This window comes from Siphateles boraxobius, unplaced genomic scaffold, assembly GCF_051911475.1.
Source record: "Siphateles boraxobius isolate OS27281-9 unplaced genomic scaffold, OSU_SipBor_1 63, whole genome shotgun sequence".
Lineage (NCBI taxonomy): Eukaryota > Metazoa > Chordata > Actinopteri > Cypriniformes > Leuciscidae > Siphateles > Siphateles boraxobius.
The window spans coordinates 3092129-3104660 of NW_027509190.1; the positions used below are offsets into that span (position 1 = coordinate 3092129).

Sequence of the window (12532 nt, forward strand, 5' to 3'; positions counted from 1 at the left end):
CACCTTCACATGTCTACTTCCCTTGGCCCTGCTGCATCTCTTGACATTCACCTTGTAGCACTAAACCATCTGCCCCATCACTGGCATGCTGTACGTCATCTAATTACTTGCATTCTGCACGTCATCTAATCACTGGCATGCTGCACGTGATTAACACTCAGACTCACTTAGTCTTGCCTGCCTGTGTGTTGCCCCATGACTATCATTGTGCTGATGCCATTTTGTTGTGTGTGAATGTGTCTGAAGCTCACGTACAGGTCCTTCAGACTCTCCCGCTGGTGGTGAGGCCTCCATGTCCACCTCCTCCGGCGTTGTCCTCCATCCCTCCCCCACCGCCACCACCTCGAGTTGCGGCTGCTCCACCTACGCTCGCGGTTCCGGCTCGGGCTCCGGCGTTGACCAGGGAGGAGCCCCGTCGCGTCTCCGTGGAGGAGACGCCATCTGGGGAGGCCACCCTGGCACCAGCGCCGGCGAAGAGGAAGAGGAAGGAGAGGAAAGTGGAGCAGCCCGCAACGCCCACTCCTGCTTCGGCTGAGGTACAAACACAAACACAGACACACACACACACACACACACACACCGTGCCCGTACTCATGGACGGCACAACTCAGTGAAGTTGACTGTCAAACTGCATGTAGCACCTCCTCTCAGCCTCCTTACAGTGTGTTTGTTTGTGTTGTTTTTTTCCCTCACAGTCCCGGTTGCCTGAGAGCTGGCGGACAGCTCTCACCGTGGAAGAGCAGGAGTGGATCGGCCGGGAGCTGTTCAAGACAGACAGCGAGGGGAGGACCAAACTCACCACAGACCTCAAGCTGTGGTGGGACCCCCCTCAGCCCCGGCCGAGTTACACTCAGCCACCCGCCTCACCAGCTGCCTTCTTCGCGTGTCGGCTGTTCCTCTGGACGCCCCTGCGTCTGTGGGGCGTCCGGCCGACATGCTGTAATAGGGCCCTCACCAAGTGTGGGCTCTACAGGACCATCCGGAGGGTCCTGGACATCGACGGCTGGTACTTGATGGCCACCGAGTACCTGGAGTGCCGTCGGTGTAAGAGGAAGGTAGCTGCCTGGTCGCAGGAGGTCGTGGGTCAGCTGGGAGAGGGGCATCGCGCCCTCTTCCCGGCAATCCTCACCTACAAGTAAGTAGCTGTCTGAACACTGTCACAGTATGTCTGTTTGTGGCGCCCTCTTCCCGGCAATCCTCACCTACAAGTAAGTAGCTGTCTGACCACTGTCACAGTGTGTCTGTGTGTTGCGCCCTCTTGCCGGCAATCCTCACCTACAAGTAAGTACCTGTCTGAACACTGTCACAGTGTGTCTGTGTGTGGCTCTTCTGTAACACATGATGTGCTCCTCTCTGTAGGCTCGCCTGCGACCGGCGGGTAATCATCCAGCTGCGTGAGCGTACTCGGGGGAACAGCGCCACGCAGCTGTACAAAAAACTCTGTGAGGCACACACAGAGGCCTGGATGCGGCGGTCCATACACTACCTCAGCGTCATGGAGCCCTTCACGTCGCGAGGTGTCGTGCGCATGTGCACCCCACCACCAAAACCGCCACCCGTGCCCCAGTACGCGTGGCTGTTAATGGTGTACTGCCACGACATCCTCTCCCGCCTGGAGGACGTGAAGGCCCGGGTCACCTCCGTCTTCGGAACGGTCTTGAAGATGGATTCGACCAAGAAGGTAAATGTGGTGCTATGTATGTATAAATATATATGTATATAAATGTGGTGCGGAGTATCACGCTCTGGCTATGTGCGTGCAGCCTTACTGAGATGCTTTATTCTTTCAAACAGGTGACCCGGAAGCTCGCCGGTGCTGCCGCCCAGACCGCAGCGTGGGCAACGAACGTCGGCAACGAGCACGGACAGGTGCTCATGTCCGTGCTCACGGACGCCGAGGGTGCCGGCCTGTTGTCCATGGCTGCGGGGTTAATGCGGCGGTATCGGGACGCTGGGGTGGAGCCGCCTCAGCTCCTCTACGTCGACCGGGACTGTTGTTCGTCCCACGGGGGATCCAAGACAGCTGACATGTTCGGGAAGTGGGACAAGCTGGTGGTCCGGCTGGACATCTGGCACCTGATGCGGCGGTTCGCGTCAGGTGCGTTGTGGCAAAAACAATAATTAAACAAACAGCATCACAGTAAGAGACATCATTGGGTCCATAACTTGATGTAACATGCATTTTTCCATAACAGGTGTCACCACCGAGAGCCACCAGCTGTATAAACCCTTCCTGCAGCAGCTGTCTTCGTGCATCTTCCTGTGGGACCCAGAGGACGCAGCCCGGTTGCTCAAGGCGAAGAAGAGGATGCTTGAGGCGCAGGGGATGACCTTCTCGTCCGACGCCGGAGTGTGGAGGCACGTCAGCCGCAAGAATATGGCTCTCCATTGCCGTCGCCGCACGCGTGGAGCGGCGGAGACGGAGCGGCTGATCGGTGACCTCCTGGAAACCTTCGGCGGTGCCAACGGACGAGACACCATGGGGATTTCCCTGCTGGACCAAGACCGCATCCAGAAGATCTGGACGGAGCAGCGGCGCCACCTCCATTGCATCCAGGACCCGCCGGGCGTGGAGCTGTACACTGAGACCGGCAGGGTGACCAAGGGGGGGATCAGCCTGCCGGTGTACCGTTGTGCACGAGGCTCCACGTCCCTGGAGTCGTTCCACCTGCATCTCAACCGCTTCATTCCAGGTATGTTTCACATGCTTCACTGTCATGTCAATCTTTCACTGTCATCGACTCGCTGTCATTCACATTGTGTGCACTGAATAAACTGCTAAACAGATCTGTGTTCCTCCTCAGGAGAAAGTGCCAATCCCTGGCACTTCCAGGCATTTCTCCTGGAGGGGTTGACGCGGTGGAACGCCGACAGGGCGGCGTCCGTGGCACAGGAGGGACGGCCGCTGCTCCGCTCCTACAATGGCCCCCTGCAGCACTCCCTTGACCAGCTCAGCCAAAGGGTGCTTGGCACGAGTGTGGTCAAGGATTACACCAAGCCCAGGGAGTACACGGGTAAGAACACTCAAGCCACCGCGCTTACACGTGTCCACACTGAATGATATTTGTACCAGACTGACTGATGCGATTTGTGTTGTTGTACTTCAGGGGAACTCATCGGCATCGAGTACCTGTACTCCCAGACGGGCAGAGTGCTGCAGGACGTCAGCTTGGACCCTGACATTCCGGACGCGGGGGGGGACGTTCCCCAACTCGTCGAGGATGACGAGCTCGCCGACGGCCCGCAGGAGGTGGAGGACCTCACCCTGCACGTGCCTGGCGAGTTCCCAGCTCCTCAGACGGACCCGCGGTCAGGGCGACCGGCTGACGCACCCGCGCCCGAGCCATCCAGTCCGACCGGTGCCCCCGAGCCCGCACCCCACTCCCCCGGCCGGTCCTCGCCAGAGCCTCAGCAGGCTGCTGAGGTAAGCACGCCACCTCTTTGTGGTCTGCGACTGCAGTGCATCTCGCATCACCAAAAACTGCGCTCGCTCTGTTCCATCCACCTGACTTATTGTTTTCCATCTCTTCTTGTGTGTCTGCAGGACTACAGAGGACCGGATGACCAGCCGGGGTACCTGGCCGTGGTCCAGTTGGCCACGGCCTTGGTGGGGTTGCGTCACGACCCGGCCTTGTCAGAGGGGAGGGTAGACGAGCTTATCAGGCTCTACGAGGCCCTGTCACCGTACGACAGGGCCCGAGTAGTTTACCCTCCCCGCTACAGGGACAGGCCAGCTCAGGGGCGCTTCATGGCAGCCAAGCCAAGCCGCACCAGTATACCTGGTGTGGAAAGCTTGAGACGGTAAGGCTACGCTTCCATCATACATTTCCCTGGTGTACAAACAAGCTGCTTTATGTAATGTTGCCCATTATCATGCTCATATCTGTCATTGTTTTTGTCCATTGTCCACAGCTGCCTGGTCGGAGAGACCTCTGGACCTGCCAGCAGTCCCAGCGCAAGCCGGCTGGTAGAGGCAGTATGCACCCAGCTCTGCCGCTTGATCCCCTCGGGCAGCCGTGCGCGCGGTGCCCGGAGGTCGCGGTGGGACAGCATACTGCTTCGGTACCAGCACATCCGGGACCTTGTGCTGGGCCACCAGAGGCTGATGGCTCGGGCGCCCATACAGCTCTTTGAGCTGAACGCCAGGACCCTCTCGCTGTGGTATGTTTGATGCTTTTGATGTTATGGTAATGACATGCTTGAATGGCATGCTCTCAAAATTGTACATGTAACTAAAACACTACGTTGAAATCCGTTTTCAGGTTCACCAGGATGCAGCGGGAGAAGGAGAGGACTGTGCTAGCTTCAGGCGTTGCAGCAGAGGGACGACCACCAGCGGCAGCGGCAGCGGGTTCGGCGCCGTGCCCAGCAACAGCGGTGGATCGTTCTCCGGCAGCAGCAACAGGCCAGGCGAGGACAGCAGCGCCAAGGGCGGCGGGACCTCTGGCAGCAGCACCGGCCGTGGCAGCACCGGTGCCTGTTCTGCCAGCGCCAGTGCGCCCACTGGCGCCTTTACCGCCTGCCCCCTCAGCTGTTGTCCTGGCCATACCACCGGCTGCTGCAGCTGCAACAGGACCTTTTCCGGCAACACAGCCTCTCTTTCTGGACCTCTCACTGCCCCAGCAGAGTGTGAGGGTGCTCCCCATCCCAACGCTCCCTCGGACAACGCCAGCCCCACACGTCCTCCCTCTGCCGCTGGCCGCCGCACATCACGCCGGCCCTCGGCTGCCTGCACCACCTCCTGCTCCTCCTCCTCAGCCTCGCTCTGCGTACAAAACTGAATGGCTGAGGAGGAAGAGGGCTGAGCAGAGGGCAGCGGCAGGAACAGTCGTCGCTGCCCGGGCCGGCGTGCCACAAGAACAAAAGTGCAGGAGATGCGGCCAGCCAAAGCGGAGGGAGACCGGACACACCCGCTACGGCAATGTACATTTTTGCTCTGCCGCCGCAGCGGGTAAGAGTGTGGAGGACTGGCTGAGGGAGATGAAGGACCAGGGTCGAGCCCCGGACTGATTTCGCATTCTCGCTGGGGCAGGTGTATATAGTTGTTTCAGTGTTTGTTTGTTTGTTTTTTAAAGACATTGACTTTACCCTCCACAAGGACCGGGACCTTGCCGCGGTGTGGAGGCTTCCTACAAACACCGGTCCACACCTGCCACAACTTTTCTACAGCAAAAAAAACATTGTGTATCCCATTCACACCTGTATAACATTGCCATGCCTTTGTACTATTCTGATTCTTTGCACTGACAAGTTATATAGGCCTATACTGTGTGTGTATGCTGCCTATCATATGGCTTAAGAAAAAGAAAAGAAAACATTGTCTGTCCCATTCACACCTGTATAACACATTCACACCTGTATAACACATTGTCATGCATTTGTGCTGTTCTGATTTTATGCGCTGACAAGTTATATAGGCATTTTGGACATGTGGGTATGGTCAATAATGTGGTCACTGTCTTTGGAGTTACGTCCAGTTGCCACTGGCTCTGTTGCCGCCGCGTTGGTACTTCACACTGTATGCTGCTGCATTATTTATCCATGCATGTCTGTAATGAGCCCTTATACTATGCGTCTGTCTGCTGTGATTGATGTGGTTTAAAATAAGAGGAATGAAGCCTTGTGCCACTGTTCTGCATCAATACCACTGTTCTGCATCTCGCCCCAGAACATTTATGCCATGTGTCTGCTCTGATGCTCTATTTTTTTTATTATTATGATCATCATCATCATCATCATCATCATCATCATCATCAAAATCATCATGTTTTATTGTATTGTAGTTTGAAATAAATAATCTATTTCACACTGTAGTCTACTGCTGCTGTGTTTGGTGTTTTCTGCATCTATACATCATCATCATCATCAACAACAACTACAACAACAACAATAATACACGGCATGTAACTTTTATTTATACATTGAAATAAAATTATTGACATAATATAAATGTAATATAATGTTTAACATAACAAATTTTTATATATATGCAGAAAAAGGTGAAACAATATAAATACAATATATCTATGCAGAAAAGGGTGAAACAATATAAAAAGTGGAAACAATATGAATACAGTATATTATTTAACATAAACAATATAAATACAATATAATGTTTAACACAACAGATTTTAATATCTATGCAGAAAAAGGTGAAACAAATAATGCACGGCATGTTACTTTTATGTATACACATGAAATAGGCATAATAAGAATATAATAGTGTGTAATATAATGTTTAATATTTGTGCTTCGGTCGGGATTCGATCCTACGCTTTGATGGTGTCTCGTTTGTACCGCGTTTGTGCGACTGGGCATGCGCGAAGGCACTAATGCGCATGCGCGAAAACAGAGAAGAACGATGGCGAAGCTTTGCGCAGGGGCCATGCTAATCTTCTCTGTATCGATCCAATTTTAGTATATGTGCTGCCTTAGCAAGCACAGGTTTGGTGCCCAGCTCAAGGCATATCTACACCTTGGGTTCCAGCGAGCTATCACCAAGGTGGTAGGGCCCAGCGAGTCATCTCGCCTCTGCATACCTTTGCTTGACACAATGATTGATGCAAAAGCTCAATGAGTTTAGGAATAGGACATCTTAGAGCTTTAGGGTTCACAAATGGCCAATTCCACCATGATGTATGAGAGCATCTACTGAAAGAATGGGGTGGGCAGACTTATGGATGGTACCAAAATACAAGCTCTGAATGGGCTGTGTCCTCCAGATTTTCGAGAAAAAATCGAGTTGGCAGAAAAACGGAAAGTGCTTAGCCGTTTGCGCCACCGTTGCATGCACTTCGATGTAACTGGACACGAACTGCAGCAGGAGGAATTAATCCTCTGGAGACTTTGAGGTAGAGGCCCTCTGACACAACGTCGGAAACAAAAACTTAAAGGACTTCACAGATTTTTTTATTTGATTTATTCTTTGATTTTTTCTCTAAATCGGTCTCCTTTCAGCATAGGCGCTGCCTTAACAAGCAAAAAGGCTCAGCTAATTTGAGGCATATGCACACCTGGGGGCCCAGCAAGTCCTCACCAATGTGGTAGAGCCCAGCGAGCCATTTCACCACTTTAAAAAAAACTTGTTTATTAGTGTAGCCTGCCTTCCAGAGGATACATATTCACACACTTTGTAATTCATTCACTGGGCTATCATGCATTCAAACTAATCAAGAGTTGTAAACTTTGATGGGTTGCTGTTGTGTATTTTCATTTAGCTGTTCTCATGATTGCTGCATTTATAGACAACTGTGCCTAGGGTCTTGAAGTTCAATCACACCACATGTATGTTTTTCCACATTTACACGTATTCCTACTTGGCATATGTAACTCTTTAGGTATTTACAGCACCGCTGGTCACTGTATGATAAAAATGTGAAAACATCATAACTAGAAGTTTATTTTAGCTCAAGTTTGCTCTGTGTGAATGTATTGTTCTGTTTCAGTGGTGTTCTGTGACTCACCTTGAAGGGAAAAGATATTGCCTTTGTGGTCAAACCCTGTTCCCCAACGGCATCTGCTGAAGAAAGTGAGTGGATACACTTGTCGATGGCCCCAGAGTACAAGCATAAAAAAAAGAATTGGCAGGAAAACTGAGAGTGCGCTATAGACATTGGAGATGCACCAGTTCTTGACACAAGAGAACAAGAATGAAAACAAAGAGTGGCAGGAGGGGATGAATCAAGTCCAGTGAAGCAGGCTTTGATCACAGCTGCAAAAATATGGAGCGCTTCACGGATTTGCGTGTCATCCTTTCGCAGGGGCCATGCTAATCTTCTCTGTATCGATCCAATTTTAGTATATGTGCTGCCTTAGCAAACACAGGTTTGGTGCCCAGCTCAAGGCATATATGCACCTTGGATTCCAGCGAGCTATCACCAAGGTGGTAGGGCCCAGCGAGTCATCTCGCCTCTGCATACCTTTGCTTGACACAATGATTGATGCAAAAGCTCAATGAGTTTAGGAATAGGACATCTTAGAGCTTTAGGGTTCACAAATGGCCAATTCCACCATGATGTATGAGAGCATCTACTGAAAGAATGGGGTGGGCAGACTTATGGATGGTACCAAAATACAAGCTCTGAATGGGCTGTGTCCTCCAGATTTTCGAGAAAAAATCGAGTTGGCAGAAAAACGGAAAGTGCTTAGCCGTTTGCGCCACCGTTGCATGCACTTCGATGTAACTGGACACGAACTGCAGCAGGAGGAATTAATCCTCTGGAGACTTTGAGGTAGAGGCCCTCTGACACACGTCGGAAACAAAAACTTAAAGGACTTCACAGATTTTTTTATTTGATTTATTCTTTGATTTTTTCTCTAAATCGGTCTCCTTTCAGCATAGGCGCTGCCTTAACAAGCAAAAAGGCTCAGCTAATTTGAGGCATATGCACACCTGGGGGCCCAGCAAGTCCTCACCAAGGTGGTAGAGCCCAGCGAGCCATTTCACCACTTTAAAAAAAACTTGTTTATTAGTGTAGCCTGCCTTCCAGAGGATACATATTCACACACTTTGTAATTCATTCACTGGGCTATCATGCATTCAAACTAATCAAGAGTTGTAAACTTTGATGGGTTGCTGTTGTGTATTTTCATTTAGCTGTTCTCATGATTGCTGCATTTATAGACAACTGTGCCTAGGGTCTTGAAGTTCAATCACACCACATGTATGTTTTTCCACATTTTTTTCCACTTGGCATATGTAACTCTTTAGGTATTTACAGCACCGCTGGTCACTGTATGATAAAAATGTGAAAACATCATAAGTAGAAGTTTATTTTAGCTCAAGTTTGCTCTGTGTGAATGTATTGTTCTGTTTCAGTGGTGTTCTGTGACTCAACCTTGAAGGGAAAAGATATTGCCTTTGTGGTCAAACCCTGTTCCCCAACGGCATCTGCTGAAGAAAGGGAGTGGACACACTTGTCGATGGCCCCAGAGTACAAGCATAAAAAAAAGAGTTGGCAGGAAAACTTAGAGTGCGCTATAGACATTGGAGATATTGCCTTTGTGGTCAAACCCTGTTCCTCAACGGCATCTGCTGAAGAAAGGGAGTGGACACACTCGTCGATGGCCCCAGAGTACAAGCATAAAAAAAAGAGTTGGCAGGAAAACTGAGAGTGCGCAATCAGTTTAGGAATAGGACATCTTAGAGCTTTAGGGTTCATAAATTGCCAATTCCACCATGATGTATGAGAGCATCTACTGAAAGAATGGGGTGGGCAGAATTATGGATGGTACCAAAATACAAGCTCTGAATGGGCTGTGTCCTCCAGGTTTTCGAGAAAAAATCGAGTTGGCAGAAAAACGGAAAGTGCTTAGCCGTTTGCGCCACCGTTGCATGCACTCGATGTAACTGGACACGAACTGCAGCAGGAGGAATTAATCCTCTGGAGACTTTGAGGTAGAGGCCCTCTGACACACGTCGGAAACAAAACCTTAAAGGACTTCACAGATTTTTTTATTTGATTTATTCTTTGATTTTTTCTCTAAATCGGTCTCCTTTCAGCATATAGGCGCTGCCTTAACAAGCAAAAAGGCTCCGATAATTTGAGGCATATGCAGACCTGGGGGCCCAGCAAGTCCTCACCAAGGTGGTAGAGCCCAGCGAGCCATTTCACCACTTTAAAAAAAACTTGTTTATTAGTGTAGCCTGCCTTCCAGAGGATACATATTCACACACTTTGTAATTCATTCACTGGGCTATCATGCATTCAAACTAATCAAGAGTTGTAAACTTTGATGGGTACCTGTTGTGTATTTTCATTTAGCTGTTCTCATGATTGCTGCATTTATAGACAACTGTGCCTAGGGTCTTGAAGTTCAATCACACCACATGTATGTTTTTCCACATTTTTTTCCACTTGGCATATGTAACTCTTTAGGTATTTACAGCACCGCTGGTCACTGTATGATAAAAATGTGAAAACATCATAAGTAGAAGTTTATTTTAGCTCAAGTTTGCTCTGTGTGAATGTATTGTTCTGTTTCAGTGGTGTTCTGTGACTCAACCTTGAAGGGAAAAGATATTGCCTTTGTGGTCAAACCCTGTTCCCCAACGGCATCTGCTGAAGAAAGGGAGTGGACACACTTGTCGATGGCCCCAGAGTACAAGCATAAAAAAAAGAGTTGGCAGGAAAACTTAGAGTGCGCTATAGACATTGGAGATATTGCCTTTGTGGTCAAACCCTGTTCCTCAACGGCATCTGCTGAAGAAAGGGAGTGGACACACTCGTCGATGGCCCCAGAGTACAAGCATAAAAAAAAGAGTTGGCAGGAAAACTGAGAGTGCGCAATCAGTTTAGGAATAGGACATCTTAGAGCTTTAGGGTTCATAAATTGCCAATTCCACCATGATGTATGGGAGCATCTACTGAAAGAATGGGGTGGGCAGAATTATGGATGTACCAAAATACAAGCTCTGAATGGGCTGTGTCCTCCAGGTTTTCGAGAAAAAATCGAGTTGGCAGAAAAACGGAAAGTGCTTAGCCGTTTGCGCCACCGTTGCATGCACTCGATGTAACTGGACACGAACTGCAGCAGGAGGAATTAATCCTCTGGAGACTTTGAGGTAGAGGCCCTCTGACACACGTCGGAAACAAAACCTTAAAGGACTTCACAGATTTTTTTATTTGATTTATTCTTTGATTTTTTCTCTAAATCGGTCTCCTTTCAGCATAGGCGCTGCCTTAACAAGCAAAAAGGCTCCGATAATTTGAGGCATATGCAGACCTGGGGGCCCAGCAAGTCCTCACCAAGGTGGTAGAGCCCAGCGAGCCATTTCACCACTTTAAAAAAAACTTGTTTATTAGTGTAGCCTGCCTTCCAGAGGATACATATTCACACACTTTGTAATTCATTCACTGGGCTATCATGCATTCAAACTAATCAAGAGTTGTAAACTTTGATGGGTTGCTGTTGTGTATTTTCATTTAGCTGTTCTCATGATTGCTGCATTTATAGACAACTGTGCCTAGGGTCTTGAAGTTCAATCACACCACATGTATGTTTTTCCACATTTACACGTATTCCTACTTGGCATATGTAACTCTTTAGGTATTTACAGCACCGCTGGTCACTGTATGATAAAAATGTGAAAACATCATAACTAGAAGTTTATTTTAGCTCAAGTTTGCTCTGTGTGAATGTATTGTTCTGTTTCAGTGGTGTTCTGTGACTCACCTTGAAGGGAAAAGATATTGCCTTTGTGGTCAAACCCTGTTCCCCAACGGCATCTGCTGAAGAAAGTGAGTGGATACACTTGTCGATGGCCCCAGAGTACAAGCATAAAAAAAAGAATTGGCAGGAAAACTGAGAGTGCGCTATAGACATTGGAGATGCACCAGTTCTTGACACAAGAGAACAAGAATGAAAACAAAGAGTGGCAGGAGGGGATGAATCAAGTCCAGTGAAGCAGGCTTTGATCACAGCTGCAAAAATATGGAGCGCTTCACGGATTTGCGTGTCATCCTTTCGCAGGGGCCATGCTAATCTTCTCTGTATCGATCCAATTTTAGTATATGTGCTGCCTTAGCAAGCACAGGTTTGGTGCCCAGCTCAAGGCATATATGCACCTTGGGTTCCAGCGAGCTATCACCAAGGTGGTAGGGCCCAGCGAGTCATCTCGCCTCTGCATACCTTTGCTTGACACAATGATTGATGCAAAAGCTCAATGAGTTTAGGAATAGGACATCTTAGAGCTTTAGGGTTCACAAATGGCCAATTCCACCATGATGTATGAGAGCATCTACTGAAAGAATGGGGTGGGCAGACTTATGGATGGTACCAAAATACAAGCTCTGAATGGGCTGTGTCCTCCAGATTTTCGAGAAAAAATCGAGTTGGCAGAAAAACGGAAAGTGCTTAGCCGTTTGCGCCACCGTTGCATGCACTTCGATGTAACTGGATACGAACTGCAGCAGGAGGAATTAATCCTCTGGAGACTTTGAGGTAGAGGCCCTCTGACACACGTCGGAAACAAAAACTTAAAGGACTTCACAGATTTTTTTATTTGATTTATTCTTTGATTTTTTCTCTAAATCGGTCTCCTTTCAGCATAGGCGCTGCCTTAACAAGCAAAAAGGCTCAGCTAATTTGAGGCATATGCACACCTGGGGGCCCAGCAAGTCCTCACCAAGGTGGTAGAGCCCAGCGAGCCATTTCACCACTTTAAAAAAAACTTGTTTATTAGTGTAGCCTGCCTTCCAGAGGATACATATTCACACACTTTGTAATTCATTCACTGGGCTATCATGCATTCAAACTAATCAAGAGTTGTAAACTTTGATGGGTTGCTGTTGTGTATTTTCATTTAGCTGTTCTCATGATTGCTGCATTTATAGACAACTGTGCCTAGGGTCTTGAAGTTCAATCACACCACATGTATGTTTTTCCACATTTACACGTATTCCTACTTGGCATATGTAACTCTTTAGGTATTTACAGCACCGCTGGTCACTGTATGATAAAAATGTGAAAACATCATAACTAGAAGTTTATTTTAGCTCAAGTTTGCTCTGTGTGAATGTATTGTTCTGTT

The 12532-nt window shown here is 48.8% G+C and overlaps 2 non-coding genes and 1 pseudogene across 2 annotated transcripts; all 3 read right to left on the minus strand.

Moving 5' to 3' along the window:
• Window positions 1–6344: 6344 nt before the first annotated feature.
• Window positions 6345–6442, minus strand: LOC143719464 (U6 spliceosomal RNA; annotated as a pseudogene).
• A 1273-nt stretch (window positions 6443–7715) lies between these two features.
• Window positions 7716–7822, minus strand: LOC143719453 (U6 spliceosomal RNA). The gene has a single exon (XR_013196530.1). It is a non-coding gene; the product is annotated as a U6 spliceosomal RNA (small nuclear RNA).
• A 3605-nt stretch (window positions 7823–11427) lies between these two features.
• Window positions 11428–11534, minus strand: LOC143719447 (U6 spliceosomal RNA). The gene has a single exon (XR_013196524.1). It is a non-coding gene; the product is annotated as a U6 spliceosomal RNA (small nuclear RNA).
• Window positions 11535–12532: the final 998 nt, after the last annotated feature.